At 40.2% G+C, this 27,493-nt stretch overlaps 1 protein-coding gene across 9 annotated transcripts in view; it reads right to left on the bottom strand.

The window, feature by feature from the left end:
- Nucleotides 1-27,493, bottom strand: part of APBB2 (amyloid beta precursor protein binding family B member 2) — a 442,316-nt gene that overhangs the window by 377,039 nt on the left and 37,784 nt on the right. The gene's annotated exons all lie outside the window — the stretch shown is intronic.

The following is a 27,493-nucleotide window of genomic DNA, read 5'->3' as shown; positions in this document are numbered from 1 at the left end:
GAAGTGGCCTCAAAGCTGCAGGAAAAGCAAAGGGATGTGGATAATCTATAAACTAGAGTCTCATCCCTGGAATAAATGAGAGGCTTGTAAACCTATTTTCAGCTTAATAAGCAGAAAATAAATAGAAGCCTCCAAAGAAAATGAAGGCAATCAAGAAATAACGTAAAGAAAAAAAACAAAAAACATAAAGAGGGAAGCAATAGGTGTAGGGCAAAAAATAAATAAGCCACAGGATGTGGTTTCATGGGTGCTAGAAAAACAATACCATTGGGAAACTCCAAGATAAAGCAGAGAGGCAGGGAGGTGACTCAGGCAACACGGCCCTGGGCCCACAAGGCCTCACAGGTGCTGCCAGCCTGGACAAGAGGACAAGGGCCTGAGATCACCAAGTCTTAGAGAGGAAATGACGAAGCCCTACTGCTTAAGCGGTTAGTCAGGGTGCTGAGGAATATCACACTACTTCCCATTTCCCCTCTCTGCAAATGCCTGAGAATTACCAGACATTCCTTCTCAACAGGGGATTTTTCAAATATTAGCTAAACTAGACAAACAAAATTTTTCTCTCCATACTGCAGCCTAGTCAGCCATCAGGATGCCAAAGGAGACTTCAGGAAGCTCAATATTGCAGCAGAAATAACCAGCAGTCAGGATTTGAGCACCCAGGTTTGAGGTGTGGCTCTACCACTAAGGCCCCGGCTATGCCACCTTGGGCAACTCAGATGCTCAGCAGTCAACTGCTGGGCAGGACAGGATGACCTCTAAGGGTCTGTAGTTCTGGTCGCTAACTCCCTTCCCAGGCTACTCTGGTCTCCCTCTCACCTTCATGGTCTGAGGAGAGTGCTCCAATGTGTTTCCTGCCCAAAGAAGGGAGGAAGGACGAAACCAAGGACCACAAATAGTTTAAACCTCAACAAGCCTACAAGAACTGGAAATCCAAAACATAAACAAAACTAATGGAGCCAAGGAAAGTGATATCTACCCTTTGTTGAGCTGTTACTATATTCCAGGCATTGTTCAAAGTATTTTGCATGTATTAGCTCACTTAGTCCTCACATCAACATTTTAAGGAAGGAAACGAGTTGCTTGGAGTCAATCCCGATCCCAACTCATGGTGATCCCATATGTGTCAGAGTAGAACTAGGACGCTCCAAAGGGTTTTCAATGGCTAAGTTTTTGGAAGTAGATCACCAGGCCTTTCTTCTAGGTGGCTCTGGGTAGACTTGAACTTTCAATCTTTCAGTTAGTAGCCAAGTGCATTAGCCATTTGCACCACCCAAGGACTCCCTAAAGAAGGAAGGTTAAGAAAATTGTCTCAGGTGACACAGCTTGTGCTGGAGCCTTAGTTCTTTATCACTACACATGCTTTGGGGATGAGACTACCCAGCTAATTATGATATGACATTGCTTTGCTTTGGGCTGAAATTATATCAACTCATAAACACTCAGCTCTTAACCAAAATGTCGGAGGTTCGAACCCACCAGAAGCTCTAAGGGACAAAGATAAGGCAGTCTGCTTCCATAGAGATTATGGCCTAGGAAACCCTATGGGGAAGCTCTACTCTGTCCTATAGGGTCATTATGAGTTGGAATCAACTCAATGGCAATGGGTTTGGTTTGGGTATATCAACTCAAACTGACAACATGTATTACTGGATGCTGCTGGGTTCCCTGGGGGAAAATGAAGCGGAAAGTTTGGAACTCCGGTCTGGCAGATACACAGCTTGAGAGATACCATGACCCTCACAGACATCACTCCTTGACTTTGGAACCGTTTTCTCCGAGCTCAGGCTCAAAGTCTCTCAGCAGTACAGCACTCCAGGTGAACACTGACGATCAATACCTCACCCAGTCAGCCCCTTATTTACTGAGGGGAGTCTGTGAGGCCCAGAGACACTGAATGAGTGGCTCAAAGACATACAGGTAATTCAAGAGAGAGCCAGGGCTAGAATCTAAACCTGCCAAATCCTAATTCAATGTTCTTCCAGTTCTTTGTAAATAAGATCTATAATTTTTTACCTTTCATTATAGAAACTTTTCAAACACATACAAAAGTAGAAAGAATGCTAAATAATAAAGCCCATATACCCATCATCCAGGTTCAACAATTATCACGGCCAACCTTCTTTTATCTCTGTGTCCATCACTGACCCCTCCCTGGGTTATCTGGAAGTAAACCCCAGACATCATATCCTTTTATCTGCAAATACTTCAAGAATCTCTTGATATTTGCAAATATTTAAGTATCTCTTAAAAATAAGGATACTTTAAAGCATAATCACGCCAGCATTATCACCCTTATAAAAATAATAATTTCTCAAGATCAATTATCTGGTCAGTGTTCAAGTTTCCACGACTGTCTTATGTTTTTTTACACTGTGTGAGTCAAAATGCATACATACAAAGTACGTACATCACAACTGTGCATACAAAGGGCGTGCACTGCAACTGCTGCCACGGAGTCCAACCCACGGCAACCTCGTGTGTGTCACAGCAGAGCCGTGCTGCTCCATGAGGTTTCCAATGGCCAATTTTTCAGAAGTAGATCAGTAGTCCTTTCTTTCCAGGCGCCTCTGGGTAGACTCAAACCTCCAACCTTCTGGTTAGCAGCTGAGCATATTAACCATCTGCACCACCGAGGGACTCCAATATATTTTAAGTCTCATTTAGTCTCTAGATCCCTGTTCATCCCTCTCTCTCTTTTTCCCTAACAATTTATTCACTGAAGAAACCAGGTCAATGGTCCTGTAAGGTTTCCCATTGTCTGGATTTTGCTGAGCTTTCTTTTTATCTCCCCACAATGCTCTGCACTCTATCTTGCATAAAGGGAATCTGCTTGGGCTTGCCCATGTGCATTCTCTCTCCCTCTTTGTTTAAAAAAAATAATAAATTCCATTTAATTCTTGATTCAATTCAACAAATATCTACTGAATGTTAATAGGGACAAAACCTATGAAAAACCAAGGTGAGTAAGACATGATCTTTATCTCTAGGGAGGCACAATCCAATGAAGGTGATAAACTCCGTAAAGCTAATTCAAGTAAGACAGGTGTATTAGTCTACAGTATCTGAGAAGACTACAGAAGAGTTTCAAGGATGAGGTAGGACCTACGCTAAACTTTGAAAAAGATCATCTAGCCGACATGGAACAAAGGACAATCTGACAGAGAACAACTTGGGCACAATGTTAACACAGTGGGAATGTTTCTGGCATACTTAAAACGGTCAGCAGTGCTGGTGGGCAAAAGATTTTGTGGGAAACGAGTTTGGTAAAATAGGAAGAGGTCACACAGTGAAAGACTCTGAATATCTGCTAAGGAATTTTTCCTTACTCTGTAAACTAATGAGAATCATCAAGCATGTCTGAAGGAGAATGACATCAGATCTTTATCACAGAAATAGAATTAGTAGAATATGAAGAATATATTGACCAGTGATGGGGATTCCACCTTGAATTTCAATAATCCAGCTGATGGGGCCCTGAATTGGGCCAGTGGGACTGACCAAGGAGAGTTGGGGCCAGAAGGTAGCAAGAATAAAAACCAGCTAAAAACTGATTTGCAGCTTTGAGAGAAAGGCAATGATTTTCTTGAGGAAAGAAGAATTATTTCCATAGTATCTCAAGAAAATACATACACTTTTCATATAATAAACAAAGTATACCAGATCCTAGTAAACATCGGCTCAATCTACTTTCTTAAATATGATCATAAATCATATTTTGGTTTTCCTGAGTCTATCCATACTGTGGACATGTCAGTCTAAGACAAAAGTGTCTTTTCCATTTTAATTTTATGATCAAAAAAATTCAAGCCTGAAAATTCTGAGACCATCACTATACTCCAAAACCTCAAATACGTATGTTATTACATAGTAAATAACATACAAGTATGTTACTTACATAGCTTTGTATAAAATCCATGTCAATTAAAATATTCCCATGGTTCAGAGACAAGGAATGGAGGACAAAGAAAACTAACTGCAAAGAAAGATAAATCCTAAAAGGCTCTATTTATATTGGGATAAAAGGTAAGAGCGTTTACATTACAATCCCAACCCCTTAATTCACAACCAATTTTGAATGTAAACACAAATTATCATGAGCATTTTAGGATTACTAATCTCCAAAACACTAACACAAAGCACAAGAGAAGGCTCCTTTGATTTGGAGAAGATCCCAAGATACATAATTTCTCTTTTATCTAGTTAAGAGACCACAATAGTTTGTACTAGACAGCACAGTCCCAATTTAGTGCTTAACAGATATTTTTTGTGATGATAAATTCCTTTAACAAAAAATGACTGTATCAAAAAAAATTACTTTTTTAAGCCTTCTAGTTTAAAGATTGCCTGAAAAAGTAAGATAATGATACAATTTTTCCTTAAATGCTAACCTTCAAATAACCAAAACTGATATTTTAACCTTTGGATTTCAAAGCCTACGTCATACTAGCTTTAATACATACACAAAGAGTAATAAATTCCAGATCTTTTTAGAACCAGCAGAAGGCTATGACTTAGAAATCGATTCTTTTAATTTAGAATATTCTTCAGCGATTCCTTAAAACATGGCTACTTTTTAGAGGGCTAGATTGAATTCAGTGTTTCATACATATCAAGATTTATATAAATGTCCACTGTCTGTGAATAATTCTGGATTTTCATTTACATTTTTATTTTACAAAGGAATTTCAGCGGGTCTATTTTCCCTTTGGAGCCCAGGTGGTGCAGTGATAAAGCGATCGGCTGCTAACCAAAAGGCTGGCAGTTCAAATCCACCAGTGCTCCTTGGAAGCCCAATGGGGCAGTTCTACTCTATCCTATTTGCTCACTATGAGTCGAAATCAACTTGATGGCAACAGGTTTGGTTTTCTGTATTTTCTTGTTTTTTGTTTTTCCCCCTTCAGCCCCATTTACAGAAAGTGTCACCGTCCGTGTAATAAACCACTTCCCTATAGGGTCACTATGAGTCGGAATCCGTTCAGCAGCAATGAGTTTTCTAAACCATTTATTCTGTAACACTTTTCTCACAAAAATATGGATTCTTTTATATTTTATTTAACCATTGGAAATGTCTGAAAGACACCCATGTAGCGCAGAGTGCTTGAGATTTGGAACTCAAAGACCCCCAAGTTCACCTTTCCTAGCCGTCTAACACTGGACAAGTCACTCACCTTAGTCTGTTTCCTCAGCGTGCACTAAGGTCCTAATAGTACAGCATCTCTTGGGGATGTTGTAAGAACTAAATATAAAGTGTAAAGCACCATACAAGTGGTGATTACTGGTATTTTTATTAATATAAAACAGTAGTCAGTATTGCAGGCACCTCCCCAGCACTGTACAGTAGTCAGACGGTGTATGTGAGACTGACCTGCCCCCCCACCCCCCCATTTCTAGGGCCTTCTAACAGTTACTGGTTAAAGAATGGACAAATTTGAGCAAGGAGCCAGTGGCAATACCCTGATCACAGTGAAGGGCTTTGAGTTGGTCCAAACAGTATGAAGCTCAATACTTTTGCTCAGTATTTGGAAGAACTCTCCTCTAGATTTGAACACCATCTGTCAATTTGTTGTAACTTGCATGTCTCTGTGATGCTGGAAGCTATGCCATCAGTATTTAAAATACCAGCAGGGTCACCCATGGCGGACAGGTTTCAGCAAAGCTTCTATACTAAGACAGGCTACGAAGAAGAACTTGGCAATCTACTTCCAGAAATTAGCCAATGAAAACTTTATGGATCACAACAGAACATTGTTTGAAACAGTGCTAGAAAATAGGCATGCAAAGGATCAGTCAGCCTTTTGCTTGCTTATACTTAAGGTCACTGTGATGGTTAAAGTTGTGTGTCAAGTTGGCTGGGCCATGATTCTCAGTGGTTTGGCAGTCATACGATGTTGTGATCCTTCCATGATTAGATTTAATATAATGTGATCACCTCCATGATGGGATCTGCTGTGAGTAGCCAATCAGTTGAAAGGAAGTTTCCTTGAGCATGTGGCCTGCACTGAATATAAATGGACATTCTGGCAAGGCTTGTGGGCTTTTGCTGTCTCTGGTTCCTGCGGCTGGCTCCTGTTAGTCTGACCTCCCGTTCTTGGGACTTGAACTATCAGCTTACCTGCAGTTGTCTTGCCTGCCAATCTTGGGATTCATAAATCTGAGCAGCCTGTGAACAAGAGCCCTGCTCTCTGACCTGCTGATCTTGGGTTCACCAGCCCCTGCAGCTACGTGAATCAGGACAACCCTCTATCCTGATCCATGGACTTGGGACGTTCCAGTCTCTACAACCATGTCAGCCATTTCCTTGATATAAATCTCTCTATATACATATATTTGGAGACCCAGTGGTGCAGTGGTTAAACGTTTAGCTGCTAACCAAAAGGTGAGTAATTCAAATCCACCAGCCACTCCTCGGAAACCCTATGGGGCAGTTCTATTCTGTCCTGTAGGGTCACTATGAGTCAGAATCAACTTGATGGCAATAGGTTTGGGGTTTTTTGTTTTGTTTTGTTTTTATATATATGTTTACGTGCTTTGTTAGTTTTTCTTCTCTAGAGAACTCAGCCTAAGACAGTCACTATGAGTTGGTATCAACTTGCTAGCACCTAACAACAGATGTGAACAAAGACATACATCAGAGTGGAAGTTACTGGCATTCATTTTGCCAGCCTGAGAAGAGCCACACTGAAAAAGAAGCTGGCAGAAGAGACCAGCTCCCGATGCAGTACTGTTTAAACGGTTAACAGTCTGTAATAAGGTCAGGACAGAAATTGAGAACAAGCATGCTTAGAAATGTTCACAACAATTTGAAAAAATAATTTCGTATCTGTTGAATTTAATAATTAAAATGCTATGGTTTATATTTATCTTTTTTTTTCTACTAATTCATTTGTATTGTATTTCACAAAAGAATTGGTCTAAATTTGTTCAAAACCAAACCAAATTCACTGCCGTTGAGTTGAATTCCAACTCACAGCAACTCTATAGAACAGAGTAGAACTGCTCCATATGGTTTCCTAGGCTGTAATCTTTAGGAAGCAGACTGCTACATCCTTCTCCCACAGAGTGGCTGGTGGGTTCGAACTGCTGGCCTTTCAGTTAGTAGCTGAATGCTTAACCACTGGACCAACAGGGCTCCTTTGTATTTGAAAAGCACTGGCCTAAAGATCTGAAGAGAAATGATACCGCTGCCCTGATCAAACCTTACCTAAACCTGATTCTTAATATCTACTTTTTAGTTAGGCGAGTCAATGAATTCCCTTTGTTGCTTAAGCCTGGTTAAGTTGAATTTATCACCATTTACAATTGAAACTATTGTCCCTGATACAGGAAATTAATTGCCCGCCTAAAGGAAGGTGAAGGAGAGGACAAAGATGAAGGTAAGATACAACACAGACAAAGGTACAGAGGTAGCATTCTTATGGACAAAATTCCAATCATTACATAAAACTCACATGAGATTGAAAAGGAAAAAAAAATCCATTCAAATATGTGTAATCAGATAAAGGCTTTCCACAGCCCTGAAATTAAATGGCCACCTTGAAGGATCTCCTTCCTTTAAACAATGAAGGCATGCAAACATGCTGCACACAACCCAGTTCGGTAACCACCAATTTAGAGCCAAATGAATTATCTTCAAGCAAATGTCACACAGTGGGTAGTGATATCATTTTCCTAAATTGTTGTCAAAGCTTTGCATACAGAAGGTTCCAAAAAGGAGAATTGGAAAAATGACAATTTAGAGGTGGGAAAGAAACATGAGTTATTTCGAAGTAGGAGTCTGTGGTAGAGCGAAATCTTTCTTCCAAAGCATCTCCATTTAACATTTTCCAAACTGCAATCATCTCAACTACCTCTTTTCACTGTATTTATGTTAAAATTTAGCTGACTTATTTTTATAGTATTTTATGAGAGAGAAGAGTCAAAATGATTAGGAAAAAGGTGGTGGGCGGGGGGAAGACATTACTATAGGTTTAAAGAAAGTAAAGACAAGAACTACAAATGGAAGGAGTTAGGCAAGAATGAATTTTATTAAGAAAAATATTGACTAGTTTCATTTCTGTTTTATTAATCTTTGCTACGGGGACCTACGGGTGGCAGACAATCCTAAAACATAGTGAGGTTACTCTAAATTAAAAGCTAATATATAATGAGTGAAGTGAGTGGGTCATACGGGAAAGTGTTATTGTTAATTGCAGTCAAGTCGATTCCGACTCATGGCGACCCCATATGTGAAGAGTAGAACTGCTCCATAGGGTTTTCATGGCTGTGACCTTTTGGAAGCAGATTGCCAGGCCTGTCTTCAGAGGTGCCTCTGGGTGGGTTGGAACAGCCAATCTTTCAGTTTAACAATTTGTGTCACCCAAGGGCTCCTATAGGGGTATGAACCCTAAATAATCTGTGCAAGGCTGGGGAATTTCCAAATCCCTCATTGAAATGGTCCGGTTTCTGGGAAGTGAGGCAATTAGCACATGTAAAGCCATAGCCTCCTCCAATGTTTCCCCAACTGGAGGTTCCAGATACATTCTTCCCAGGGATCTGAGGTCTATATACCATTTCTTTTTCTATTTTTTATGATGATTTTAAAAATCATTATATGATAAGGCTACCCCAGGCCATCCAGACACTGACCTTATTACAGCCCTTGAACCTCAATTCACACATTTGCATTTATAAGCACACTGGCACCAAGATTACTTAAAATGACAGCATTTAACTCTCAATTCAGTGCTTCTCAAGCTGTGCTGCCCCACCCCCCCACAGAGTCTCAGAGGTCAACAATATCTCAAGTTTGAGAAACTTGAGCCTAGTTAACTACATCATATCCATTTAGAAAGAAAAAACAAATGAATAAATTACAGTTAAAAACAAAGAAGGGTGATATGATGCTCTCAGAAGGATACAACATCACTTTCACAATATTCTTAACAAAAAGTATACGACCTTTATTTTATCATAAGGAAACAACCAAGAAACTCAAATCGAGGGACTGTTCTGCAAAATAACTGGTCAGTACTCTTCAGAAAAGGAACACTGGTGGCACATTGGTTAAGTGTTGGGCTGCTAACCAAACAGCTGAAGGTTTGAGCCCACCCAGTGGCTCTGGGGGAGAAAAACCTGGCCACTGGCTTCTGTAAAGATCAAACTGTTGCCATCAAGTTAATTCCAACTCATAGCGACCCTATAGGCATAGAAGAAATGCCCCAGAGGGTTTCCAAGGAGTGGCTGGTGGATTTGAACTGTCGACCTTTTTGTTAGCAGTCAAGCTCTTAAACACTGCACCACCAGGGCTCCAACCTAGAAAACTCTATGGGGCAGTTCTACTCTGTCACATGGGGTCACTATAAACTGAATCACCTTGACAGCACCCAAAAACACTCTTCAGAAGTGCCAATGCTACGAAAGACAAAGAAAGCATAAGGCATTGTTCCATGTTAAGGAAGACTGAGGAAACATGGCAACTAAACGCAACTGTGATCGTTGATTAGACCCTAGACCAGAAAAACGACGTTAACGGGACATTTACTGACAAAGTTTGAAATAGGTCTCTAGATGACAGTATTATATCAACATTTACTCCTAATTTTGTCAATGCAAGACGTTGCCATTTAGAAAATCTAGGCGAAAAAAAAAGAAAATCTAGGTGAAGCGTGTAGGGGAATTTTTTATACTATTCTTGCAACATTTTGGAAAACCTGACATTTCAAAATGAAAAGTTAAAACCAATAAAAATATTAAAATATACAAGAAAGGGTGTGGATGAACTTCAAAAAGGAAGCCCGAAGGATAAGAAAGTATTACTGTGTACAATATCTAATAATATCTAACCAACTAACATATCTGGTCCACTTGGCATCTCTGCAGAAATGGCTGTGAAGATCTAACCAACTAACTCTTGACAGCTTCTCATCTGGCTTCCCATGCAGGTTTGCCTCCAGAGCTCCTGTCCAGACCCTTTCTGGCCCTAGTCTTCACTCTAACATTAATCATTTACCATTGGGTTAAGAAGAACCTGTCCTCCAGAGTCCAATCACTTTATAGGTGTGCTGAGAAAAGGAATGATTTTCCAAATTATCAGGCTGAGAGCCAGACCCTGGACTTTGGCAATAAAGAGCTGTAGACCCTGCTCAACTACCATTCAGCAAGCCTATAGCACCCATAGATTGTTATTACTCCACAGCTTTTTACAAAGATTATAGACAGCTTTTGAACAGTTTTCAGCAAAATTTTACTTGCATGTGATATTAATGATATTGTTTGATAATTTCTGCATTCAGTTGGATCATCTTTCTTTGAAATAGGCATAAATATGGATCTCTTCCAGTCAGTTGGCTAAAGATTCTGCTGGAGATCATTCAAAAGCGGCTGCAGCAGTACACCAACAGGGAACTGGGGAAATTTAAGCTGGACTCATAAAAGGACATGGAACGAGGGTATCATTGCTGATGTCAGGTGGATCCTGGCTGAAAGCAGAGAATACCAGAAAGATGTTTACCTGTGTTTGATTGACTATGCAAAGGTATTTGACTGTGTGGATCATAACCAATTATGGATAACATCGAGAAGAATGGGAATTCCAAAACACCTAATTGTGCTCATGAGGACCCCATACATTGATCAAGAGGCAGTCGTCCAAACAGAACAAGGGATACTGCATGGTTTAAAATCAGGAAAGGTGTGCGTCAGGGTTGTATCTTTTCACCATACTTATTCTGTACGCTGAGCAAATAATCTGAGAAGCTGGACTATATGAAGAAGAACATGGTATCAGAATTGAAGGAAGGCTCATTAACAACCTGCATTATGCAGATCACACAACATTGCTCGCTAAAAATGAAGGGGACTTGAAGCACTTACTGATGAATATCAAAGACTACAGCCTTCAGTATGGATTGCACCTCAACATAAAGAAAACAAAAATCCTCCCAACTGGACCAATAAACAATATCATGATAAAGAGAGAAAAGATTGAAGCTGTCAAGGATTTCATTTTACTTGGATCCACAAACAGTGCCCATGGAAGCAGCAGTCAAGAAATCAAAAGAAGCATTGAATTGAGCAAATCTGCTGCAAGAAATCAAAAGAAGCATTGAATTGAGCAAATCTGCTGCAGAAGACCTCTTTAAAGTGTTAAAAATAAAGATGTCACTCTAAGGACTAAGGTGGGCCTGATCCAAGCTATGGTGTTTTTAATCACCTCATATGCATGCGAAAGCTGGAAAGCGAATAGGAAGACCAAAGAAGAATTGATGACTTTGAATTATGGTGTTGGCAAAGAATACTGAATATACCATGGACTGCCAGAAGAACGAACAAAACTGTCTAGGAAGAAGTACAGTCAGAATGTTCCTTAAAAGAAAGGATTGTGAGACTATGTCTCATACACTTGTGACATGTTATCAGGAGGGATCAGTCCCTGGAGAAGGACATCATGCTAGGTAGATGATCAGAAAAAAGAAGACCCTCAATGAGATGGATTGACACAGTGGCTGCAACAATGGGCTCAAGCATAACAATGACAGGGCCAGGCAGTGTTTCTTTCTGTTATACATAGGGTCACTGTGAGCAGGAACAACAGCAGACAGCTGCAACAAGAGACTGTACAGGTAGGTAGTCCCCGACTTAAGATGGGCTTCCATTCCAACAACTGTGTTGTAAGTCACTTCTATTGTAAGTCAAATACCTCTTTTTTTTTTTAAGCTTTCATAGCCTGCTATACGGCAATGTTTGAACAGTAAATGATAACACTGACCATCTGCGAGTGAACATCTGAGAATGATAACATCAGCAAATTACGTGCTGCAACTCTGTATGCAGTACATATTACTAACGATTAGATGCACTAAAACAAAAAAGACAGTAGTAAGTGCAGTTCATCGTAACTCAAATACATCATAAGTCAGGCACTACCAGTACTTAAGGTTAAGTCACCTTGTAAAGCAGGGGAAGGTCTCAGCAAGTAAGCTTTGAACATTGTTGAATAAACAGGATTATGGAGGATAAAACGGCCAAGGGCAAGGGCCAAACTTACACATAACTCAGCAAAGGTTTAGTGGATTCTTTGAGTTGCGTAACCATTTTATAGGGTTCCATGAGGGCTGGTATCTATGGTGACCCAGAATGCTTCTTATAAAACATAAATCTATCCATGTCTCAGGAGTCTCTGGGTGGTGCAAACAGTTAAAGCACTCAGCTGCTTACCAAAATGTTGAAGGTTCAAGTCTACCATAAGGTACCTTGAAAGAAAGTTTTCGTCATCTACTTCCAAAAAGTCAGCCATTAAAAACCCTATCAAAAGACCACACATACCAACCTGACAGAGACTGGAAAAACACTGAGAGTATGGCCCCCGGACACCCTTTCAGCTCAGTAACGAAGTCACATCTGAGGTTAATCCTTCAGCCAAAGAACAGACAGGCCCGTGAAACAAAACGAGACTAAAGGGGCACACCAGCCTGGCAGCAAAGACAAGAAGGCAGGAGGAGACAGGAAGGCTGGTAGTGGGGCAACCAAGGTCAAGAAGGGAGAGTGTTGACATGTCATGGGGTTGTTAACCAATGTCACAAAACAATATATTTACTGTTTAATAAGCTAGTTTGTTCTGTAAACTTTCATCTAAAGTACAATAAAAAAAAAGAACCAGATGAGAGAATGCTTACGTTCTCTAATGTAAACATTCCCAGAAATATGATCATATAAATACATTTCTATGTGCATGTATCTAAAAATAAGAGCAAATAAAGAGTAATAATTAAAAAAAACACTATTGAGCATAATTTTACTTTGACATACATGGAATTGCCAGAGTTAGAATCGACTCGATGGTAACTGGTTTTATCCATGTCTCTCCCCCACTTAAAATCCTTCAATAGTTTCCCATTTTTGCAGTAAAACAAAGACGAAATCCCCTGTTCTGGTCCCTGCCTACTATTCCAGCACCTCACCTAGTGTCCGTCCCCCTTGCTCACTATAGCCCCTGAGCCGGTCCTGATCAGCATTTTAAAACCTTTGTGCAAATTGTGACTTTTTTTTTCAGAATGTCTTCCCACCTCCCACCCCGCAACTTCAGCCTGGCAAACTTCCACATGTAAGTATTTACTCAAGTCTCAGCTTAAATATCACTTAATCAGTAAAGCCTTCCCTGATCAACCATGGAGACTAGATGAGTACCTCCTGTTTTACATTCTCGTACCAACTATGAGTTTTGACAATGTATTGAATTGTGTCTCCCAAAAATATGTGTCAACTTGGTTAGACCATGTTTTCAGTATTGTGTGGTTGTTCTCCATTTTGTGATTGAGGTAATTTTCCCATGTGCTGTAAATCCTAATCTCTGCTTTTGGTTAATGAGGCAAGATTAGATTATGTTAAAGAGGATTAGGAAGAGATATAATACCTTTACTCAGGTCACATCCCTGATCCAATGCAAAGGGAATTTCCCTGGGGTGTGGCCTGAATCACCTTTTATCTTACAAGAGATACAAGGAAAGGGAAGCAAGGAAAGAGTTGGGGACCTCATACCACCAAGAACCAAGTGCCAGGAGAACAGTTCGTCCTTTGGACCTGGGGTCCCTGGGCTGAGACGCTCCTAGGCCAGGAGAAGATTGGCGACAAGGACCTTGCTCCAGAGTCAACAGGGAGAGGAAAGCCTTCCCCTGGAGACGATGCCCTGAATACAGACTTGTAGCCTATCACACTGTGAGAGAATAAACTTCTGTTTGTTAAAGCCACCCACTTGTGGTATTTCTGTTACAGCTGCACTAGATGACTAAGACAAGTTTACTTCGACCCATGGTGATGCCACGTGTGTCAGAGTAGAACTGTGCTCCGTAGGGTTTTCAATGGCTGATTTTTTAGCAATAGACTACCAGGCCTTTCTTCTGAGGCACCTCTGGGTAGACTTGAACCTCAAACCTTTTGGTTAGCAACCAAGCACACCAACCATTTGCACCACCCAGGTACCCTCTGTGTTCTCAGCATCCCATAGTTTCTCTTCACATCATTTACCACGGTTTCTAATTACGTATTTGTAAGGTTCTTTGTGTCTCCGATTGGATTAGGAGCATCCAGAGAGCAGGGACTGAGTCTGGTTTGCAAAACACCAAATCCCAGTACTGAGCACAGTACTTTGCATTCAGTACAACTGGGGTGGATGATCTCACCAACATCTTTGGCTTTATTTCCAGGCTTAAAGGAAATAAACTATGTCATGCATACAGATATGGCAAGTACTCAATAAATAATACCAAAAACCAAACCCACTGCCGTTGAGTCGATTCCGACTCATAGAGACCCTATAGATAATAGGTATCAGAACTATGTCAAAATAACTTTGCTCTAAATGTGTTTGAAATTTACCACTGTGCTTTCTTCACCTGGTGGGGTAAAAAATAAGCCTGGCAAAAGATGCCAAGTTGTCACTTTTTCAATGATACTTTTTGATTGTCAAGTCAGCTTATTTTAGGTTAACGCAAAACTTCAAATTGCAAGGTAGAACATCAGGAAACACAATGCTTCTAAAATTACCACACTATACTTGTTTTTACTCTGAGACAAATCCGTACTCCTCATCAAGTACATTTTCACTTCTCTCTGCAGCCTTCATTGTCACCTTCTTTTTCAAAATCCTGGTTATTTCCACTAAAAGGGCATTTGGTCTTTTTTTCAAACAAAAAAAAACTACTAATAACCTTCATAAAAATTAATCTCAACCATGGCTAAAGATTCATTTGCTTTAAACACACACACACACACACACACACAAAAACTTGCTTCTATCTCAATTAAATAATAAAAGCAGGATAAATCACAGCTATCTATGAGTCGGAATCAACTCGACAGCAGCGGATTGGTTTTGGTTTGGTATCCCACGTAGTCCTTGTTCATAGAAAGATTATAATTTAAATTTGTGCTTTAACTAAAAGATAAAAATGGGGGGACTGAAACACCCAAACTGATCATTTTTGCACGACACAGTTCACTATAAGAGCATCTAAATTCTCCTGGGCCTAGGCAACATATTCAGGCAAAAGGAAGAGACTAAATACTAAGGGTTTTTAAGGGACACCTAGAAGGATTCCTACTGACCAGCAAAGAAACTTGAGAATTTAATGGTGTGCTGGTTCTGTAGAAGCAAACTGCACTTTAGTGACCCTGGCTATGGAAAAGGTCTCCACCAAATGGCTAAATTCAAGTTATATGTACTATATGCACCAATACCTAGCAGCTATGTGCACTGCTGGTTCAGGGATAGAATTCTTGCCTTCCGTGCAGGAGATCCGGGTTCAATTCCAGGCCAGTGTACCTCATGCTCAGACACCACTCGTCTGTCAGTGGAGGCTTGCATGTCGGTATAATGCTGAACAGGTTTCAGCAGTGCTTCCAGACGAAGACAAAGAAGAAAGACCTGGCAATCTACTTTCAAAACATCAGCCAGCGAAACCCCTATGGATCACAACAGTCTGATTCACAACTGATCACGGGGCAGCATTTTGTTCTGTTGTGCATGTGGTCACCACGAGTCAGAGGATGACTCAACAGTAGCTAACGACAACATGTGCCAATCCAGTGCTAGGCCTGTGGGTAATTCAAAGATGGATGAAAGCATGATCCCTATTCTCACAATCATGGGATAAACAGATACATAATAAACACACATATACATAGATACTGACTTTTCAAGTCAGAGAATCTCATGAAAGCAATGGACCTTCTCCCCAGGGGGAAACAAAATGTCTACACAAAAGGGCTATCCTAACTGACCTCCATTTAAACACCTCGCCAAATTAACCAGCATGTTCCACTCTCTCTACAGAACATAATGACTGATGTCTGAAACACACCAGCAGCTCACAACTAGGAGAACACTCTACTTGAGCACACTGCTACTCAAAGTGTGGTCTGCAGACCAGTGCCAAGCTGCAAGCTGTTTGCTACCATCTACCCATGAGATAAATACAGAAATGGAGAGTGAGCACTGAGAAACGTGGATAGCCATCAGACATGGTCACAATATCCAAGTGTATGAATGGTGGACTCATCTCATTGACTAGTTCCAGTATCACTCACCTTGCCAGACGAGCTACATGTGGCACCAGCTGACTACTAGTCAAGTACTACAGAACCACATGACCACACGTGATAGGTTAGTCTGTCAGCTTTAATATGAAAGTATTAAAATCCAGAATCCATTTCTTTCACTGAACCAAAAACCTGTTGCCATCGAGTTGATTCCAACTCTTAGCAACCCTATAGGACAGAGTAGAACTGCCCCACAGGGTTTCCAAGGAGTGCCTGGTGGATTCAAACTGCCAACCTTTTGGTTAGCAGCTGTAGCTCTTAATCACTATGCAATCAGTGTCTCATTGAAAGATAATTTAAATTTAACCATAAGCTTGAAGGATAAATTGTTGGAATTAGTAATGAAAGACTGAAAATGAATGTTGGAAATACAGCACCACTTACTTCATTTTGGATAACAGTTAAAAATGAGTATCTTGAGTTTGCTGAAATTGCTTTGAAATTTCTTCTTTCATTCTCATCAACATCCCCCTGTAAGACCAGTTTCTCTGTACCATGAGTGTTAGTAAAACAAAAGCAAAAAAAGTTTAGATACACATTATCCCCAAGATGAGCAGTCGCCAACCTAAAGTTAGAAAGAAGCAAGTTCATTTGTGACTTTAAAAATATTAAATACTGATATACATGGAGTTTGTTCAACATACGCATATAGGTGTTTAATATGGGGAATCACCGTTTCACCCATGACTTTTTGTTTAGTTATAACTGGAATAACAAAGCAACAAGAGCAATAGGGATTTTTATGAGCGCTGCCTATATGCACACATTCAATGAACATGTACAGCTTTTGTAATTTTTTTCCCTTTTCATCTTATGTTGCTTATTCTGATTATATTTACTAAAATATAACTTTATTTCTATTGATTCTTATAAGAAATTATAACTTGTATTTTATATGTCTTTGCTATTTCACTCTTTTTTTTTTTACCTATTTCATTTTTCTACTAATTCATTGTACTTTATGAACATATAGGTTCACAAAAGATGGAAATAAAAATAGACTGAACTTCACCACATACAGGTTAAGAAGCAGTGATCTTTGGCTCTCACCAGTCAAGGTGAATCCTTCCCTCAGGTCAGCTGTTTAAGCAAGTTTTGTAATTTAATTTACTTGTACATGTTGCTGCTTATTGCCATCGAGTCAATTCCACTTCATGGAAACCCCATGCATATAAATACATATTCACTAAATTGTATATAAACATAAAATATGAATTCAGGAAAATCAATGTCTATGAAAATAAAGTCGAACATTTGATTATTTTGGAATAACTCAATAGAAGTAAGGCTTTTTTGTTTAATCACCACTCTGTTAGGTGTGAGCAAGACATTGCAAAGGACTGGGAGGCAAATCACAGAAATCTGGAAGGATTCTGCACACAGAGAGTTGAAAGGCATCTTAAAGTTCCTATAATACATTAAAGCAATCCAAACTGATAGTGGCTAGACCAGGTCATGGTGAGGTTTATGTACAAACAACAACATGGAAATCACTTATCAGAACCTTAGTCAAAGAACAAGGTCTCTGGATGGCATAAAAAAGGTTGGCAGTTTGTGTCTACCCAGTGGCACTGTGGAAGAAAGGTCTGGTGACCTACCACCCTAAGACTACTGTCATTGAAAATCCTACGGCACAGCTCTACCCTGAAACAGATGGAGTGAACATGAATGGACTCAACTTGACAGCAACAGTAGTCAAAGAACATACCACTGTCCTACATGAGAAATTAGCCCCCCCAAAAAAGTACACTGATGTCTGAATTTAAAATAACATGTTTAAGAAATGAATGTAACATTTTTTATATTTTTCCACTTCAAATAACTTTTAAAATTAACTGACCAGTTGCTGGTCATAACTGTCCCAGATAAGAGAGCTTATACTGTAAAAATAAAATTTTGACCCCCTGTGGAGCCCTGGTGGTGAAGTGGGTAAGAACTGTGGCTGCTAACCAAAAGTTTGGCAGTTCGAATCTACCAGCTGCTCCTTGGAAATCTTATGGGGCAGTTGTACTCTGTCCTATAGGGTCACAATGAGTTGGAATCGACTCAATGGCAAAATGTTTCGGTGTTCTGGTGTTTTTGTTGTTGTTAAGGTCACGCAAGGAGCCAAATCCTAAATAAAAAAACCCTGCTCTACTATGGGACATAACTGGTAAATGATCAAACAGGGACAAAATAAAATGTATAGAAAGACTCACACCAGTCACAGGAAGCCTAAGTCCAAAAAGAGATTCTAACCAAATTAAGAAAATGAGACAATTTGTGAAACTGCAAACCATAGGTCTCTTTATTAGTAGTAATACATCCACACCCGATTCACGCAGAGATTGTACTTTTTGGCAGTAGACAGCATTAACCAAATTAAACAGGAGCCCTCAAGGGACAAACTGGGTTACACTAGACAGAAAACAGCATTTTTCCCAGGAGAGCCCAAAGGTCGGGAAACAAAAGTTCAATCAAAAAGTAATATATAAAAAGTCCTTTATGAGGTACTGTCTCAAATATTTTCTCTGTCTACATAAAATGTCAGTGTTCTGAGCCATAAACCAGATTAACCCAAAACCACGCGTTTAGTTTAATTCTGAACTCAGATTTTTTGTAGTTTATCCACATTTGCCCATAGCTCAGGGCTCAAGTTTTAATTTAGTGTTAAGACAAATACATGAAACAAATGGAAAACATAAGAGTGTGATGAGGGAAGTCAATGCTGCAGGTTCAATTTAATAAAGTACTTGTAGTTGACAAAAACTGAAATTACCGGAAAAAAAATTTAAAGATTTTGCTAATGCTTGAAATGATCTGAACATGAACTCATTTTGAACTAAGAGCCAGAGCGTGTCCCTCCCTCCACTTCACAGCATCAGGACTTAGCTGAAGCTGAAGCAGTACACATTTCACCATCAATTCCATTACGCAAACGCAAGAGAATGGAAATAATACGCCAAAGTGGGGGCAGCGGCATGGAAACCCCGTACAAGGCCTAAAAGGCTATGGGGAGAATGCTGGACTGACCTTCTGGGTTCTGGTCTCTGGCTCAGGCTCTCCCAATAATTGTTGTTACTGTTGTTAGGTGTTGTCGAGTCTTTTTCGACTCATAGAGACCCCATAGGACATAGTGGAACTGCCCCATAGGGTTTCCAAGGAGTGCCTGGTAGATTTGAACCACCAAACTTTTGGTTAGCAGCTGAGCTCTTAACCAGCGTGCCACCAGGGCTCTGTTAAAGATTACAGCCTTAGACACCCTGTGGGGCAGTTCTACTCTGCCCTATAGGGTCACTATGAATGGAAATCTACTCGACAGCAGTGAGTTTGATTTTTGTCTTTTTTGAAATATTTACAGAATCAGAGGTCTTTCACTTGCAGAGCCGCTGGGTGGGCTCAAACAGACAACCTTTCAGTTAGCAGCCGCTCAAGTGCTTAACCATTGTCACCAATAATCAGCCCCATGCAAGAGGCTTACCTTAATCGCAGCATCCTCATCTGTAAACTCGGGCAATCAGCTTAGGAAATGCCACAATTCCTAGCCACTCTAAGAGTCTACAGTCCTATGACTACATGCAAGGAGCCTAGTGGCACAATGGTTAAGTGCTCAGCTGTTAACCAAAGGCTCACCAGTTCAAACCCACCAGCCGCTCTGTGGGAGAAAAACCCGATGATCTGCTACAGTGAAGGTCACAGCTTAGGAAGCCCCATGAGGCAGTTCTACTCCATCCTACAGTGTCACTATGAGTTGGAATCGACTCAACGGCACGCAGTAACAACAACACAACTAAATGCACAGTTGGTAGTGGAACTGAAGCCTTTATGGGCATGACAGATGGGAACCAAGCGTAAGATCTACCAGCGTGAATAGATTTGGACATTCATGACTCAGCTCACAGTTATTCTGGTCATGACACAAAGGAAACCATAGGGAGATACGGAGCTCCGAAAGCAAAGTCGCTGTCTATTGAGCTTTAATTACTCTTCATTGCAAAATTCATAAAACTACAACATAACTTTTTAAAAAGTGTTTTGCCTTAAAATAGATATTTTTTTCCTAATTCTGTAATAAACAAAAATTTCTTCTAAAACAAAGAAGTAAAGATATATACTGAGAAAAAGGTATTCCTAATGGTTATTTTAAATTGTTTTACTGTCTACTTTATCAGAAACCCTGGTGACATAGTGGTTAAGAGCTATGGCTGCTAACCAAAAGGTCGGCAGTTCGAATCCACGGGGCACTCCTTGGAAACTCTATGGGGCAGTTCTACTCTGTCCTATAGGGTCATTATGAGTCCAAATTGACTCGATGGCAGCGGGTTTGGTTTTTTTTTTTTTTTCCATCTATCTTCTCTAGAATGTTAAATCAATTATTTGCTTTTTAAATGAAAAGGTGATAATGTGGTGACTAAGAATGCAGACTCTGGAGCTATAGGGCCTGAGTCCAAATCCACTTACTAGCTATGTAGCCTTGGGTAAGTTTCTCTTTCTTCATGTTATCAGGAGGGTCCAGTCCCTGGTCAAGTCCCTATCATGCCTGGTTAAAGTAGAGGGTCAGTGAAAAAAAGGACGACCACCAAGGAGATGGACATAATAGCTGCAATGATAAGCTCAAACAGAGCAATAATTATGAGGATGGCACAGGATGGTGCAGGACTGGGTAGTGTTTCATTCTGTTATACACAGGATCACTATGAGCTGGAATCAACTCGGCAGCACCTGACAACAACATCTGTAAAATGAGGATAACAGTGCCCACCTCACATGATTGTTGGGCATTAATGTGAGTTAATATGTATAAAACACTAAGAAAACTCTGGCACATAAACCAAACAAAAAACAAATCTCTTGCCGCCAAGTCAACTCTGACTCATACTGACCCTACTGGACAGAGTAGAACTGGCCCACCGGGTTTCCAAGACTGTAATCTTCATGAAAGCGGACGGCCACATCTCTCTCCTGCAGAGCAGCTGGTGGGTGCAAACTGCTGACCTTCTTCTGGTTAGCAGCCAAGCACTTAATCACTGCGCCACCAGGGCACCTCTGTCTGGCTCGTGGAAGAACATACATATATGTTTGCTAATATTTTATGTTAAACAACTTTATATGTAAGTAAAAATAGATGTCTAGTAACATACCAAAACCAAACCCTCTGCTGTCGAGTCGATTCCAACTCAGAGCGATCCTATAGGACAAAGCAGAACTGCCCCACAGAGTTTCCAAGGAGCGCCTGGTGGATTCAAGCTGCCGACCTTTTGGTTAGCAGCTGTAGCGCTTAACCACTACACCAAGTAACATACCAAATGAAAACCATTTAAACATCAAGACCCCAGAAAATCTCCACATAAAAGCATCAACATTAAAATAATTCCGAGTAAGATATATATGTATACAGTTGTTGTGTGCCATCGAGTAGATTCCAACTCATAACGACCCTAAACGACAGAACAGAACTGCCTTGAAAAGGTTTCCCAGGCTGTAATTTTTACAGGAGTAGATCACCAGGTCTTTTCTCCCACAAAGAGACTGGTGGGTTCAAACCACCAACATTTTGGTTAGCAGCCAAGCTCTTAATCATATATATATACATGACAGTATTTTCACTTAACTAGTCTCCCAGACCCTAATCTTTTCTTGACCAATCCATCCTATATGTAGCCACTAGATTAAACTTCCTAAAGCACTGTTGGGTTCATGTCACTGCCTACTCCCTACGCTGAATCTTTAAAGACTCTGCAGGGCCAACAGCAAAAACCTCAAACTCCAGTGCAGAGAATTTGCTGGAGGATTACTGTCTTGAAGGTTACCTCCACCCAGACTGAAACGGACCTCCTGTTAAACACCCTCATAGCATCCTGTACTTCACAGTCCCCATCAAAAGATTACAGCCAAGAAAACCCTACGGGGTTGCAATGAGTCAAAACTGGTCGACAACACCTAATGACAACAACAAATACATATTTGAATCATTGTTTGATTAATACTATTCTCACCTACTAGAATGAAAGTCCAGGAAGTAAAGTCTGTGTTTTACTCACCACTGTATTGCCAGAGTCTATGAAAGAGCATGACCCACTGTAGTTGCTCAATAAATACTCGTTGGGCGAATGAACCTCATCATCCATCAAGGCTGGCTGTTTTTGTCGTTGTTAGGTGCCGTCAAGTCAATCCTGACTCACAGCTATCCTACGTGCAACAGAACGTAACACTGCCGGATCCTGCACCATCCTCACAATCATTGTCATGCTTGAGGCCATCGCTGCACCCACTGTGTCAAAGCCACTGTATTGAGGGTCTTCCTCTCTTTCGCTGACCCTTTACCAAGCATGATGTACTTCTCCAGGGGCTGGTCCCTCGTGATAACATGTCCAAAGTACAGGAGATGAAGTCTCGCCATTCTCGCTTCCAATGAGGATTCTTGCTGTACTTCTCTCAAGACAGATTTGTTCGTTCTTCTGGCAGTCCACAGTATATTCGATATTCTTTGCCAACACCGTAATTCAAAGGCATTAATTCTTATTCGGTCTTCCTTATTCACTGTCCAGCTTTCACATGTGTATGAGGCGACTGAAAATACCATGGCTTGGGTCAGGTGCACCTTAGTCTCAAAGTGACATCTATGCTTTCTAGCACTTTGAAGAGGTCTTTGCAGCATCTCTGCTAAATGCAATACATTATTTGATTTGCTGACTGCTGCTCCCATGATTCAAGGCTAGCAACAAAACCTTAATACATATGACCTATCACAGTTTGTAAAATACTCTCATGTAACTTTTCTCATCTGAGCTTCACAATAAATAACCCTTTGAGGAAAGGCAGGGCAGATAAGAAAACCAAGGCCCAAAAATTCACGGAGTCATTTAAGGTCAAAGAAGCAAAGTGTGTTAACTCCTAGTCTGGGGTTTCTTTCAGAACATTCTACTGCCCGAGTTAAATCCAAGACAAAATACTCAGGCCTTGGCCTGGCCTGACACTTTCCAGTTTGTGCAGTTTTTACTTTTCCCTTCCACCCACCTAGACCTGCCTCCTATCTCACTTCCCACTTTTCATTCATTAAACAAACATTTCTTAAGGACTGACATAAGTGGGAAAATCCTCCTCCTTGCTCAGCTGTGTTGTATATATGCCACTTCTACTGCATGGACAAAAGAGGAAGACCCTCAATGAGATGGAATGACACCGTGGCTGCAACAATGGGCTCAAATAGTAATGCCTGTGAGGATGGCGCAGAAGCGGGCAGTGTTTTGTTGTATGTAGGGCCGCTATGTATACAGGAACCAACTCGACAGCCCCTAACAACAACAGCAACTGCATGCACACCCACTCACTGACTCAACAAAACGTTTTACATCGTACAGATATTTATTTGTTCTTTCAATCTAACCATGAGCACTTGCTAACTGCCAAACTCTCTGTGAGGCTCCAGATGAGATGCGTAGTTAGGATACTGGTATCCTAGAGGTCTATAAAACTAGTGAAGTTTCTAGAAGAGACAAACAATGCAAATTAATCTGCTTTTAAAAAATAAATAATAACAGTACAACTACTGCCATTCACACAGCCTGTGATGTCCCAGGTTCCTCAATTGAGAACTAAAGCAAAAACCAATATCCACCAAAAAACATAGATTATATCTGAATTCTTTTAAAAGAATAAATTTACCTTTTTTTTTTTTAAAGGATTTACACAATAACATCCACAAGCAAAGTATTCCCAGGTATACCGGACCAAAGTAGTTTTTACCCTTCAGGTCTGTTAAATAGTTAATAGTCCTTCTCAAACCTCTCAGCTCAAAAGCACACACAATTAAAAGGAAAAGAAGAGGTTCAGGGATCTCATGTCTCTGAATTACTAGCGCAGAACCGCAACTCTAAATACAACAGCAATAAACCTGCAATAGTCCTCGTGAAATATAGCATCAATTAAATGTTGGTGCAAGAGAGGTAACGCAGAATTACTGCCATATTAACACTCCCTGAAGCTAAATCACCAAAGACTTTAAACAAGTGGAAATCGATTCTAGGAATATTTAACACAGCTGGCTTTATTTAAAATTTCCCATAGCAGGCATACACTGACATGAAAAAGAACTCCAAAGGGTTAATAATGCTAGCTTACACATGAATTCAGAAGTAAGGGAGATGCTGACTGGGAACCTTCCTGATCTTAGAAATTATAATATTTTAAAACCTTGGAGAAGGCATACAGAACAGCATTCCACAATATGCTAATTCATTATAGGATTTACTACAAATGATACCCAACCAAATCTCCTCTTTTTTCATACCTAAACTTCAATGCTGAATTTGAGAGGCCAATCTCACACAAGACAAACAGGGTGGTTGCAAGAACAACACAACTTTTAAAATGGGCAAAAACCTGAGAAACCATTTGCATTCACAGGTAAAGGTTTGGGTCCATGTGGGTATGTGAAGAACTTCTATCAATATAAGTGGCATGTTCTGTCTCCCACCTCACTAACACCTACAAGGACACAACTACTCCTACACACAGTGGTGCCGGGAGTCTTAAATAAGCCTCAGTAAACCTGCATGACTGTGTTCTTACATTTCTGTGTTTGCTTGATTGAGGGTCTTTAAAAGTAGAGTTAAATTTGCCCAAATGTTTATTATATCTGCCAATGGATCAGACAGACATCCCATACGGTCTGTTGATCGGTCACACACCTAAGTCATTTACATGCATTCAAAAGTTGGATAACAACCTGAATGGTGCCTGGCTACTATTACTGAACATTTTGATCAAAGACTCTTTAGCAGAATCCTGATCAAAAGGGGGAAAATGTAGAACATAATTTCAAATTTTCATGGAATCCAGACTTTATGGAGCCATTGAGGCTGGATTAATCCCCAAAATGATTGCCCTAAAATAATCTTTAAACCTTAAGCCAAAAATATCCCCTGAAGTCTTCTTTAAACCAAACAATAACTAAGCTCAATTAGCAAAGGATGTCTGTCTTGAGCACTGTGCTCTTTTAAGAACTATATGGGATTAAATTGACAATAGCAACTTGAAAGGTTAGATAGGAAATTCAGGGGCAGTGAGTTTATGTTAATGGAGGAGAAACAATTTGGAAAAGGACAGTGAGAATAGTCATACAACTTGAATATAATTAATGCCACTGTAGTGTACATGTAGAAATTGTTGAATTGGTCTATGATCTGTTATGTGTATTCTCAACAACAAAAAATACACTTAACTTTTTTTTGAAAGTTGGATAATGAAAAAGGAACACAGAATAATTTATGCATTCCACTTGTGGTATTGGAGAAGAATACTGAATATACTGTGGACTGCCAGAAAAACGAACAAATCAGTTTTAGAAGTACAACCAGAATGTTCCTTAGACACAAGGAATGCAAGACTTCGGCTCACTCTGAACACATCATAGGAAAGATCAAAGCTAGAAAAGGACATCATGTGTGGTAAAGCAGAGGGTCAGTGAAAATAAGGGAAGCCCTCAATGAGATGGACTGACACACTAACCACAACAATGGACTCAAACATACCAATAATCATGAAGATGGCACATGGCAGGGCAACTTTTCTTTCTGTTCATGTTACACCCTGAGTAGGGGCTGCAACTAACAACAACAACCAGTCAAGTACAAGGGAGTGATTTCTAAATTCTCCAGAGAAGCCATGGCCACCCTCAATAAGTCTCAGAGGAAAAGCTTCCTTTTATTAAACCTAAAGCTTTTCTCTCTGTGCAGTTTAATTCAACTCTTCCCCCACACCCCAGCTCGTGAATTCAGTGGAGGGGAACAGACCCTTAAAAGAAAAAGTCCCTTTCATCTCATAGAAATAATGACATTTGGTCAAATGAATTCTGTGAGTTAATACAATAGGTGAGCTCTTTAAAAGCTGGGTCTTCAAAAAGAGGAAGATGTCAATGAACAAATTTTATTCTGTCATTTACATTTTTTAAAAACCAGACTTAATGCTACCTTGTAGAAACTAAGCATTTAATATCTCCTTTGATTCCGAAATTGTAGCAGTCTCCCTAAAAGTTTAAGTTCGTGCCTTCATCCCCTTTCAAGTCTAGCAGGCAAAGAGAGATTTTTCTAAATGGTTTCACTGAGCCATTGAGCTTGGGGGGAGGGAGAGTGGGATGAGCTGTACCTCAAGAGCACTATATTTCACTCCAGTATTTCTTCAGTTGTCGTTTTGGGTGTTTTACTCCCTTACCTTAGTAGGCATGGGAAAAAAATGAAAGGAGAGGAAACTCAAGTCTTTAATTACATTCTGCTCATAACTCTTGATTTTAAGATATGTGAAGGAGGAAATTGAAAAGCAGCTAAAATTGTTTTTGGATGTAAATTACCCTGAGAGCTAATTATGTATAATTTCTTCATTTTCTTTATTCATGCAACTGAATCCCAGATAAATTTTCTTTTAGGTCAAATATTTCTTCCTTTATGACTTTAGGACTAACCCTATGCAACCCTAACACTCCCTTACTCACCCTTCAAAAAGCTCAGTACTACTATACTATACTGTTAGGCGGAAAAGAGCTAAAACTTGTCTGAGAGAGGCTAATGCAACATACTTTGGCAAGAAGTTATCATACTGGACAGTTAACTCTACAACAGAAAAGGGGAGAGAGTCTGAGAAATGCCTGACCACCATTCTAAGAAGGTTACTTAAAGGTTTCCCAAAGGTTTTTCCATCTCTAACATTCTAGTTACTCTGCATCTCTGGGTTGAAGATAGAATCCCACCCCCCAGGAAGCAGAGTCAAACAACTAGTCATAAAACAAAGAGCTGTATATATTTACAATCTCTACTTTTTCTCCCCCCATCCTTTCTTGAGTTCACTCTCACTAGACTTTCATTCCTACCATTCTATTAAAACTCCTCTTGTCAGGGTCACCAAGACCTCCATGTTACCAAAAGCAGTGGTCATTCTTAACCCTCATACTACCGGATGACTGCTCTGTCTAGAAACACATTCACTGCATATCTCAGGAGATCCCCCCCCTCTTTGGGTTCTCTTCCTACCTTACTGACTCCCCTTTCTTAGTCTTTTTTGCTGTTTCCGTTCTCATCTCTGACATCTGGAGACATGGAAGTATCCGAGGGCTCAATACTTTTATGTATCTAATCAGACCTACTACCCACCTACACTCTCCCCCTTGGTGATCTCATCCATTGTCATAGCTTCAAATATCTTCTACATACTCTTGATTCCCAAATTACATCTCTAGCCAAAACTTCTTCCTTGAACTCCAGTTTCCAAAATCTCTCATATACCCATATATTTAACTGTATACTCAATATCTCCACAAATGTCTAGTAGGCATTACGAATCCTAAATCAAATTCCTAAGGTGGATTTGAACTGCCGAACTTTGGTTCATAGCCAAGTGCTTAACCACTGCGCCACCAGGGCTCCAATGTTAAGCCCAAACTGAC

Source organism: Loxodonta africana, chromosome 5 (assembly GCF_030014295.1).
Source record: "Loxodonta africana isolate mLoxAfr1 chromosome 5, mLoxAfr1.hap2, whole genome shotgun sequence".
NCBI lineage: Eukaryota > Metazoa > Chordata > Mammalia > Proboscidea > Elephantidae > Loxodonta > Loxodonta africana.
This window is presented reverse-complemented; position numbering and strand designations above follow the sequence as displayed.